The sequence below is a fragment of the Amborella trichopoda genome, chromosome 7 (genome assembly GCF_054954075.1).
Source record: "Amborella trichopoda isolate Santa Cruz 75 chromosome 7, AtrichopodaSantaCruz75HAP2 v2.0, whole genome shotgun sequence".
NCBI classification, from domain to species: Eukaryota; Viridiplantae; Streptophyta; class Magnoliopsida; order Amborellales; family Amborellaceae; genus Amborella; species Amborella trichopoda.
The window spans coordinates 13400483-13410377 of NC_142342.1; the positions used below are offsets into that span (position 1 = coordinate 13400483).

A 9895-nucleotide genomic window follows, 5' to 3' on the forward strand; every position below is an offset into this window, starting at 1 on the left:
ATATAAACGAAATAACCGAATTAATAGAGAACTTATCTTAAGAATTGAAATATTATACCATGATAAGAAATTACTTGCTGTAATATGTTAACATAATAGAAGAATACTAAGATAATAAAAATAACAGACACAATAGATATATCTATGACTATCCACGAAGTATGAGTATGATTCTGAATTTTTATGCTAAAGACTAATTTAAATTGCATTGTACAAAAACATACTAATCATGATTCAGGAAAGGAATTCACACTTACGGATTATTACAAATACAGAGGCTGGACAATGCCTATCATTCGTGAGGGCAGTAAGAGGGTAGAGATGATAGATTACAATCACACATGTATACTAAAAATAAAGAATAAGAAGTTACCGACTTGAGAGACGGTAGAGTTACAGTGCTACTCAACTACTGTCTTAGAAAGAGTGAGAAAACATGAGAGAAAAGCAAAGGAGAATAGAAGAAGGTAGAAGAGGAAAGAGTAGAGGTCTGGGCTTGATCTTCTTTAGTCTGCCGGGAGTCCTTGCCTGCCTTCAGGTAAGTGAAAGGAGTTATTTATAGAGGGCGAGAGGTTGCTTGGTCACGAAGGTATTTCCTCTGATTGGTTGAAGGTATCTTGGTGTTGAAGCTATCTTTTGATTGGCGGGAGGTGGCTTAGTGCCGAAGGTAAAGGATGGGATGTAACGTTTTGTCGTGTTGTAAAATACGTGTTGGTTGTGTATTGGTTGATGGGGAGTTGATGTGACGGAAGAATCTTTAGTACTATGCTTGAGGCGTCGTGGCGAGTGTCCGTGGTCGGTGGAGTCACGTCGGCATATAGTGGAGTCATATCGCGAATATAAGAATCTGCTTTATGTCGCTAATCTGCTTTATATCTTATCATGTGAACTGTTGCTGATGCTGATTGTATCTGCTTTATGTCGCTAATCTGCTTTATATCTTATCATGTGAACTGTTGCTGATGCTGATTGTATTGATCGGGTTTTGGTCGGGTCGGGTCGTATTCTCGGGCTGTAATTATTGGTCGAGCCTCTGGCTGAAATCTTCTAAGAATGGATTGCCAGATTGAACTGTCTCTTCTGATGTAGTCGGTGCAGTGGTATCGGGAGCAAAGATATTGAGAAGATTTTGCTCTAATTCTTCAAGGGTAGCATTAGGGTGTGCTAGTCTCATCTTTTTTAGATAAGCAGAGAATGTAGGTAGGCTGACTGTATTATGTGCTTGTGGGTTCAGGATATTGTTCTGAGGAGGTATACGTTTAAGGGGTAAGGAGGTAGGATCAGTACTAAAAATATCCCACCATTTAACGTTAAGGGTTTTGCCAAGTTTAGGAATGTACTCATAATTATTAGTATTAGTTTCAGAGATAGTATAATCCCATTTTAGGATCCAAGGTATTTGGTAGATGGCCATGAAGTAGAGATGAAAATCATCCAGTTCGGTACAAGTATTATGTTGTGCAAATTTGGTTTGAAAGGCTTGGAAAGCATCGAGTAAGATTTGGGTCTGTGATCCCCATAATAAAAACCAGTGGCGGAACCAATTTGGGAATCTTTCGTAAATAGGGAGTTTAAATTGCAAGTACCAAGAATGAGTATTATTTGGATTCTGGTATGAGAATACCTTATGCCAGGCTTCTATGTACTCAGCATATTTATAATATTTATATTGGACATCTGGATTTAACAATTTTTTCCCTTGGAGAGGATTACATCCCCAATCGTCATAAGAAAGTAATTTTTTGATTTGAAATTTTGAATAAGCATATACTTTAGTAGTTCCCAGATAGAAATGAACAATCGAAACCGAACCGATTTCCATGAGAATAGATTCATACCATTCACGGGTTTTGACCCCGTATGATAGATTTAAATGGTTTACAAGGTAAAGGGGAGCTAATTTATTTGGGTCAATTTGTGCATGGTTATCAGAAATGGGTATATCTGCTAAGAAGGCTGTGTCTATATAGACTGATTTAGCAGAGGTACAGGTTTGCTTATTTGGGTATGTTGCCGGGGAAAATGCCGGACTTGGAGTTTGTATTGGACTTTGAGAAGGAGTTTAAATCAAGTATTCAGGTATGTTTGTAGATCTGAGAGGTGACATAGGTGTCAGATTCAAAGAGGAATGGATGGGCATAAGAGGCCCAAACATATTGCTTGGTACTAAGTCCATGGGTTGCTTTTCTCTTTTGTTGTTTGGAGGATTATTCATATTGATATTATTATTGGCAAGAAAGAGTTGCAAACCGTATGAAAGTGTATCTTCGTTAGGAGCGGTCCCCCCTGCAAAAATTCACGGGTAAGAAAGTCAGGTAAAGAATTAGCAGAGCCGTGAAGATGCTTAATGGAGAAATCAAAGGCAGATAAAATGGCCTGCCAACGGGCAAATATTTGTTTGGAAATAAGGTTTTAAACATCTTTTTACAAAATGTCTTTGGCTGCTTTACAATCGGTGCGAATAAGAAAGTGTTGGTTTAAAATATCAGTTTGAAATTTACAAACACAGTGAATAATAGCAAGTTATTCTTTTTTCACAATAGAATAAATTTTTTTTGTTGGATTCCAGGCTTTGGAAGTAAATCTTATTAATTGTTCTTTAGAATCAATGTTTGTTTTAATATACCACCAAGTTCTAATTCAGAAGAATCACATTCAATTATTTTAAAAGCTGTAGGAGCAGATAAAGTTAAACATGATAGTTCTTTGGCTTTGAATTTAAGTCGCTGTACAACCAAAGTATGAACCTCAATCCATAGTGGAGGATTCTTTTTTAATCGGTCATATATATATATATATATATATATATATATATAAGTAATCCGATGATGAAAGGGTACGGTGGCTTTATTTCAACCTTACGATCTAGACAACAAGAAAATTGTTTACAGCCAAATTTCAAATTTGAAATCAAATTTCACCGTAAAATTTGAATTCCTCTTTAGTAGCTTGTGAGTTCCAATAACCAGGGTCTCTCTCCGTGGGGACGGTGGCTTTATTTCAACCTTACGATCTAGACAACAAGAAAATTGTTTACAGCCAAATTTCAAATTTGAAATCAAATTTCACCGTAAAATTTGAATCCCTCTTTAGTAGCTTGTGAGTTCCAATAACCAGGGTCTCTCTCCGTGGGGACGGGGCGAAGTTTTTAGAGAGAGAGAGAAAGAAAGGTAGAGAGAGAATGGAGTGCGGTTCAGAGGAAGGGCAGGGGAATGGAGGAGATTTAGTGAGAGAGAAGGAGAAGAAGCTTTAGAGAGAGGGAGAGCCGCTATGATTGGTGTTGCTTGCTATCAGTGGCTCCTTTGTTCCATACCCAGGTATTCCCTTGGCCTGGAAATTTGGTTTTTCCGCCACAAACCAGAGGATAATTGAATTGCTAAGGGCCATTTGGGCTTCAACTAATAGTGGGGCTGTTTGAGACTCCATAGGCATATGATGAAAGAGAGAGAGAGGAGTGAGAAGATGAAGCAGATCTACCTTCTCCTTCACTCCATGCTTCCACCACGTTCCAAGGTGCCCTGTTTTCTTTTATATCAACAAAAGTTCGATCGTTTTAATGGAAGTCCGTGACCGTTCTTGAGCTTCTTGGGTTTTTCCACTCTATCTCTAAATTTCTTTCTCTTGGGAAGCACTCGAATTTGAATTCGTATGAGTTTCTTGGCTTACTGTACAATTTCATCTCCAAATTGAGCTCTCTCTCAAACAGGCTTTTAGAGATTTGCTAAGCAAAAGTTTTAAAAACCGTGAATGATGAATGTTTTCTCAAATTTCAAGCTAATGGGGACTCTAAACTTGGTATTTTAGGGAACATGAAAATGAAAATTTCTTTCCCCCCTCTCTCTCTCTCATTTCATCTTTTGATTCTCAATGTGAAGAATGATTAGGCATCAACAATTCAAAAAGGAACACCTGAATAACAAAACCTACAAAAGTTTGGGGGTTATAAGTTATAAGTTGCCACCAAGGGCTGATATCAATGATGTTTTCAAATTGCAGGTTGCCAAGGATGGATGTGTTATTGAACCATATAACACCCAATATCGCTCTCTCTCTCTCTCTCTCTCTCTCTCTCTCTCTCTCTCTCTCTCTCTCTCTCTCTCTCTCTCTCTCTCTCTCTCTCTCCTAGTTGCTGCCACTTTGCATTAATTTTGTATACAGTTATCCCTTTGTCCTTATAATTTTTGAGAAATTTATATTACGATAAAGAAATCGTGTTATATCAATCTCTCTCACGCCTTTGAATGACGCTTGCTGAATGTCTTATAATCAGGATTTCTCAGTATGAAGAGTTCGATGGGGCAGATGACAGTTTTCGCATAATAGGTTCAAAACTTTTACTCTATGGAGGAAAGGCGAATTAAACGGATGAAATAAACAGAGGAAGTTGTAGTATATTCATTGAATTCAAAAAGATTGTGCAAATACTTAACAAGTTAATTGTTTTCTCAAGGAGTAATTCAGATACAAAATATTGTTGGTGTTAATTTTTTATTTTGGGTTCCACAAACTTAAGGTGAAGGCACTGTGTTATAGCTAGACAATGGCTCAAACTGAGAACATATGGAGAAGATCTAGAGATTATGAGGTGATTCTTTTTGTGTTTTTTTTGGCTTCCATATTTATTTCAGCTGAGCATAATTCCGTACACATAAGCCCTAAAAAAAACGGATGGTACTTTTGTTCTAAAACTTGTCAATTTCTTATATCAACATAACAAGAGGAATTATGACTATGTTTGGCCAGAGATGGAATGATATAGCCATGTCCTTTTGTGATTGGGCCAAAGAAGGGTTGCATAACCCAAAAGGGGATTGGGCCAAATATGGGTTGCATAACCCAAAAAGAAAAGAAAAGGTAATGATATAGTAATGAAAAATTATTAGGGTTATTTATTAAGATTATTTTAATTATTTTTTTGTTTAAAGAGTGCGTAGGAATAATTAGTAGGCCGACTTTAGAGTTTATATTGTATTTATCTTGTATGGATTGGGTTATTTTGAGGGATATAATTAAGATAAGGATAAATTTAGAAGAGAGTTTATCTTTATCAACAATAACGAAGTACGAAGGTTTTATTTGGATAAAACATGAGAGAGAAAACATGGCAATCTAAAAGCCCGTGGATATGAGAGAGAAAATAAAGATAACTGTAGAGAGAAGTTTTTTATTAGTTATCTTATTTTATTATATTTAAAGGGACATCTCCTTTTACGATAAATTAGTCTATAAATTGAATAAAATTTGGTCTCTTGAAAGAGATTGTTTTGGGAGTGGATTCGCTTACAGACCTTTGAGAGAGGGTATTTTTCTCTTAACCTTCTTTTTTTTTATTGTTAATTTTCTGGTTTTATTCTCTCCCTGCATCAATTAGTATTAGAGCCACGTTCCGATGGCTTCACAAGAGATACCCCTCGATGGATTACAGGTATTGAATAGATTAGTTCAAGCCCTATTAGAGAGAGTTGATCAATTCATGTCTGTAGTTGCGAAAGTCGATGAGCTTGCGCAAAGGTTCTCTCAGCTTCAGAATGGAAGGAATCTGGAGACCGCTGTTGGAACTCAAGGCAACAGAGATGAAAGATGTATGCATCTTGTTCCTAACCAACCTCGGGTGGCCCCGGCTAATAACGAATTCAATGAATGAATTCTTCGATTGTTGGAAAGAGAAAGAGAACTTGGAATAAAAATTGATATTCCAGAGTTCCACGGTCGATTGCATGCAGATGATTTTCTTGATTAATTAAGTAAAGTAGAGAAAGTGTTTAAGTACAAAGATATTGCAGATCTCAAAAAAGTAAAATTAGTAGCCACAAAATTTTCTGGTCATACATTGGTTTGGTGGGAAGATTTGCAACATGATCGTCTTCAACAAGACAAGGAAAAGATTAATTCATGGGAAAAGATGAAGACGAAGATGCGTCGAAAATTTTTACTAGTAAATTATGCTCGAACTTTGTACCAAATATGTCAAAACCTCAAGCAAGGTGAAAAGTCGATAAGTGACTATACTGAAGAGTTCTATATTTTGACATCTAGGGCAAATTTACAAGAATATGAAGATAAAAAAATAAGTCGTTACTTGAATGGGCTAAATCAAAGCATTCAGAATGAATTGGCCTTCAAAGATGTCTATAAGTTGTCTGATGCTTATACTTTGGCCCTCAAAGCAGATGAAACAGTCAATCTGGACCTTGGGAGAAATAGCTCAGTGACAAGAGGCTTTACTTCACTACAGGGGCAGCAAGCTTTAACCTTTAGAAGACCACGTATAGGGCTTGGAAACCAAACTTCTCAAAATTTTCCAATTAGGCCAAACCCTAATATGGGGAGATGTGGTGTTGGCTGAAGGTTATGAGCACTTAAAACACTTCGTGATAATATACAAATAGTGTGTTTCAAGTACCAACAGCCTGGATATATGGCATTCAATTGGCCCTCACGGCAACCCTTTGTGAAAGTTAATTTGGCTGAAAAAAATTATGAAGAAGAAGTTGATGAAGGATACACCTATGAAGGCCAAAGTGATATTGGGATGACCCAGTCTTATAAAGGGACTGGGCCTTTCAAAGGTGAAGTTGATGATTTGTATGGAGATGAAGAGGGTGAAGTCTTAGTTGTTCAGCGAACTATGTTATCAACCCCGATACCTAACGAGGATGAGAAGTGGCTGCGACATAATATTTTTCGAACAATTTACACATTAAGAGGCAAGTTATGCACAGTACTAATTGATGGTGGGAGCAGTGAAAATATTGTGTCTAAAGAGATGGTGGCTAAACTTCAATTGAAGGAACATAAGGACCCACGCCCATACCACATCCAGTGGTTCAAGAAAGGAGGTGAGATATCAGTTCTTACTCGTTGTTTAATCTCTTTTCCATTGGTGCTAATTACTTGGTAGACCATGGCTTTATGATCATTATATGGTGCATAAAACTAGGCCAAACACTTATTTTTTTGTGAAGGATGATATTAATTTAATACTCCACCCTATGAAGCAACTTCCCACACCCAAATCCACTAAAGAGGAGGGTTCAAAATTGCTTAATGTTCAAAAATTAAAAGGGTACAACAAGGATATGGATGTGATTTATGTATTGATTGCAAAAGAAAATTCTGCACCGATTGCAATTCTTGGGTCTCTTTAACCTCTTCTTGATAAGTATAAATATTTGATGCTTGAAGAATTACCTGATGGTCTTCCTCCAATGAGAAATATTCAACATCACATTAACTTGGTGCTCAGATCTAGCCTATCAAATTTGGGCCATTATCGAATGAGCCCCATAGAACATGAGGAGTTGCACAAACAAGTTGTTGCGTTGCTTAAGAAGGGATTGCTTCGAGAAAGCATGTCACCATATGCCGTCCCTGCATTATTGACTACAAAAAAAGATGGGTCATGAAGGATGTACGTGGACAGTCAGCAATCAACAAAATCACAATCCAGTACCGATTTCCCATACCTAGGCTCGATGATATGTTAGATATGCTTAATGGAGCCATGGTTTTCTCAAAGATTGATTTAAGAAGTGGGTACCATCAAATTCGGATTCAACCTGGAGATGAATAGAAAATGGCATTCAAAACTCGAGATGGACTATATGAGTGGCTTGTGATGCCATTCGGCCTTTCTAATGCACCAAGTACATTCATGCATTTAATGACTGAAGACTTCTTCCTTTTATTGGTAAATTTGTTGTAGTTTATTTTGATGATATCTTGGTTTTTAGCGCTAACCCACATGATCATCTAAACCACTTAAAACAAGTTGTTGATGTGTGTTAAGGAAGGAATTACTTATTGTGAATTTGAAAAAATATTCATTTATGACAACAATGTCGTCGTTCTGGGATATGTTGTTTCAGCGGAGGGAATTAAGGTGGATCAAGAAAAAGTGAAAGCCATAGCTGAGTGGCCGATTCCAAAGTCGCTCACTAAGGTGCGCTTTTTTCATGGCCTAGCGAACTTTTATTTTCAATTTATCAGAAATTTTAGCACTCTAATAGCACCAGTGACTGATTGTATGAGGGCTGGAAAGTTTTCATGGAATCCCGCTGCTGAAAAAGAGCTTCACTCTAATTAAACCCAAGATGATGCAAGCACCAGTACTTGCCTTACCAGATTTTTCTAAGGTGTTTGAGATTGAAACTGATGTATCAAATATTGGCATAGGGGCAATTCTAAGTCAAGAGGGACGATCATTGGCCTTCTTTAGTGAGAAATTGAATGATGCACTTAAGAAGTATTCAATTTATGACCTCGAGTTTTGTGCAGTGGTGCAAGCCTTACACTATTGGAGGCACTACCTGATTCATAAAGAGTTTGTTCTATACTCAGATCATGAAGCACTCCGGTATTTGAGTTCTCAGAAAAAGTTGAATGCGCGACATGCTAAGTGGATGGCCTTCTTTCAAGAATACAATTTCCTATTAAAGCACAAGGCTAGAACCCAAAATAAGGCAGCTGAGGCTTTAAGTAGAAGGGTAGTGTTGCTTAGAACTTTGTCTATGGAAGTGTTGGGGTTTGAAGTGATAACAGATCAATATAAAGTTGATCTAATTTTCAGCAAGGTCCTTGAAAGGTGTGTTGATGGGCGAGACCCTATGGGTGAGTATCTCGTGCAAGATGGTTGTTTATTTAAAGGTGTGCGGTTATGTATACTTGATTGCTCTCTAAGGGAGAAGATAATCATGGAGCTTCATGGTGAGGGCTTGGCTGGACACTTTGGGAATGACAAAACTATGGCTATGGTTTGGGAAAAATATTTTTGACCATGTAGGCGACAAGATGGTGATTGATTTGTGACCCAATGTCGAACTTGTCAAGTATCTAAAGGTCACACACAAAATACAGGTCTTTATACTCCTTTTCCTGTTCCAAATGCCCCATGGGTTGATATTTCTATGGATTTTGTACTTGGACTTCCACGTACCACACGAGGTATGGACTCTATTTTTTTTTTTTGATCGATTTTCCAAAATGGCATATTTTATTCCTTGTAGAAGAATTATGGATGCTACACATGTTGCGAATCTCTTTTTTAAAGATATTATAAGGCTGCATGGTGTTCCTGAGTCTATTACAACTGATCGGGATACAAAATTTTTAAGTCCGTTTTGACTCACTTTATGGAAGCGCATGGGAACCAAACTTCAATTTTCTGGTGCCTATCATCCTCAAACAGATGGGCAGACCGAAGTAGTGAATAGGGGGCTTGGTAACCTCTTGAGGAGTATTCTTGGTGATAACATATCTCAGTAGGACCTCGCTTTACCTCAGGCTGAGTTTGCTTATAACAATTCAATAAATAGATCTACAGGAAAATCACCATTTGAGATTGTTAATGGGCGGACGCCTAATCGTGTGTTGGACTTGGTGCCATTACCCATGCCAGGAAAGATAAGTGATGATGTCAATGCTTTTGCTGAGCATATTCGAGATTTGTAAGCCCAAATCAAGAAGAAAATTGAGGAGAGCAATGTAAAGTATCAAAAAGTCTCAAATGAGCATAGAAGAGAAGATTTTCAAGGAGGGTGACTTAGTAACGGTATATTTGTAAAAGGAGAGGTTTCCGTTGGGAACCTATAATAAACTCAAGTCCAAGAAAGTGGGTCCTTGCTGCATCTTGAAGCAATATGGGAACAATGCATATAAAGTAGAATTACCAAAGGCATTGGATATCTCCCCGATATTTAATGTTGTTGACTTATTTGAGTTTCACGGAGACCCTCTAGAAGTCATAGAAGATGTAGTTGATATGATGAAGAAATTACCAAGGAAGAAAGATGATGAAATTGAGCAGCTTTTGAAGATTGAAAGCTTTCAAACTCGAAAAGGTTCCTATCGCCAATTTCTAGTCAAATGGAAGGGCAGGCCATACTCTGATAGCACG

General features: G+C 37.5%; 1 long non-coding RNA gene across 2 annotated transcripts; it reads left to right on the plus strand.

Moving 5' to 3' along the window:
* Positions 1 to 2929: 2929 nt before the first annotated feature.
* Positions 2930 to 4602, plus strand: LOC148781267 (uncharacterized). Of its 2 annotated transcripts, none has more exons than XR_016058727.1 (2): positions 2930 to 3513; positions 4271 to 4602. It is a non-coding gene; the product is annotated as an uncharacterized LOC148781267 (long non-coding RNA). The 2 variants fall into 2 exon arrangements; XR_016058726.1 differs by lacking the exon at positions 4271 to 4602 and adding an exon at positions 3997 to 4223.
* The last annotated feature ends 5293 nt before the right edge of the window (positions 4603 to 9895 follow it).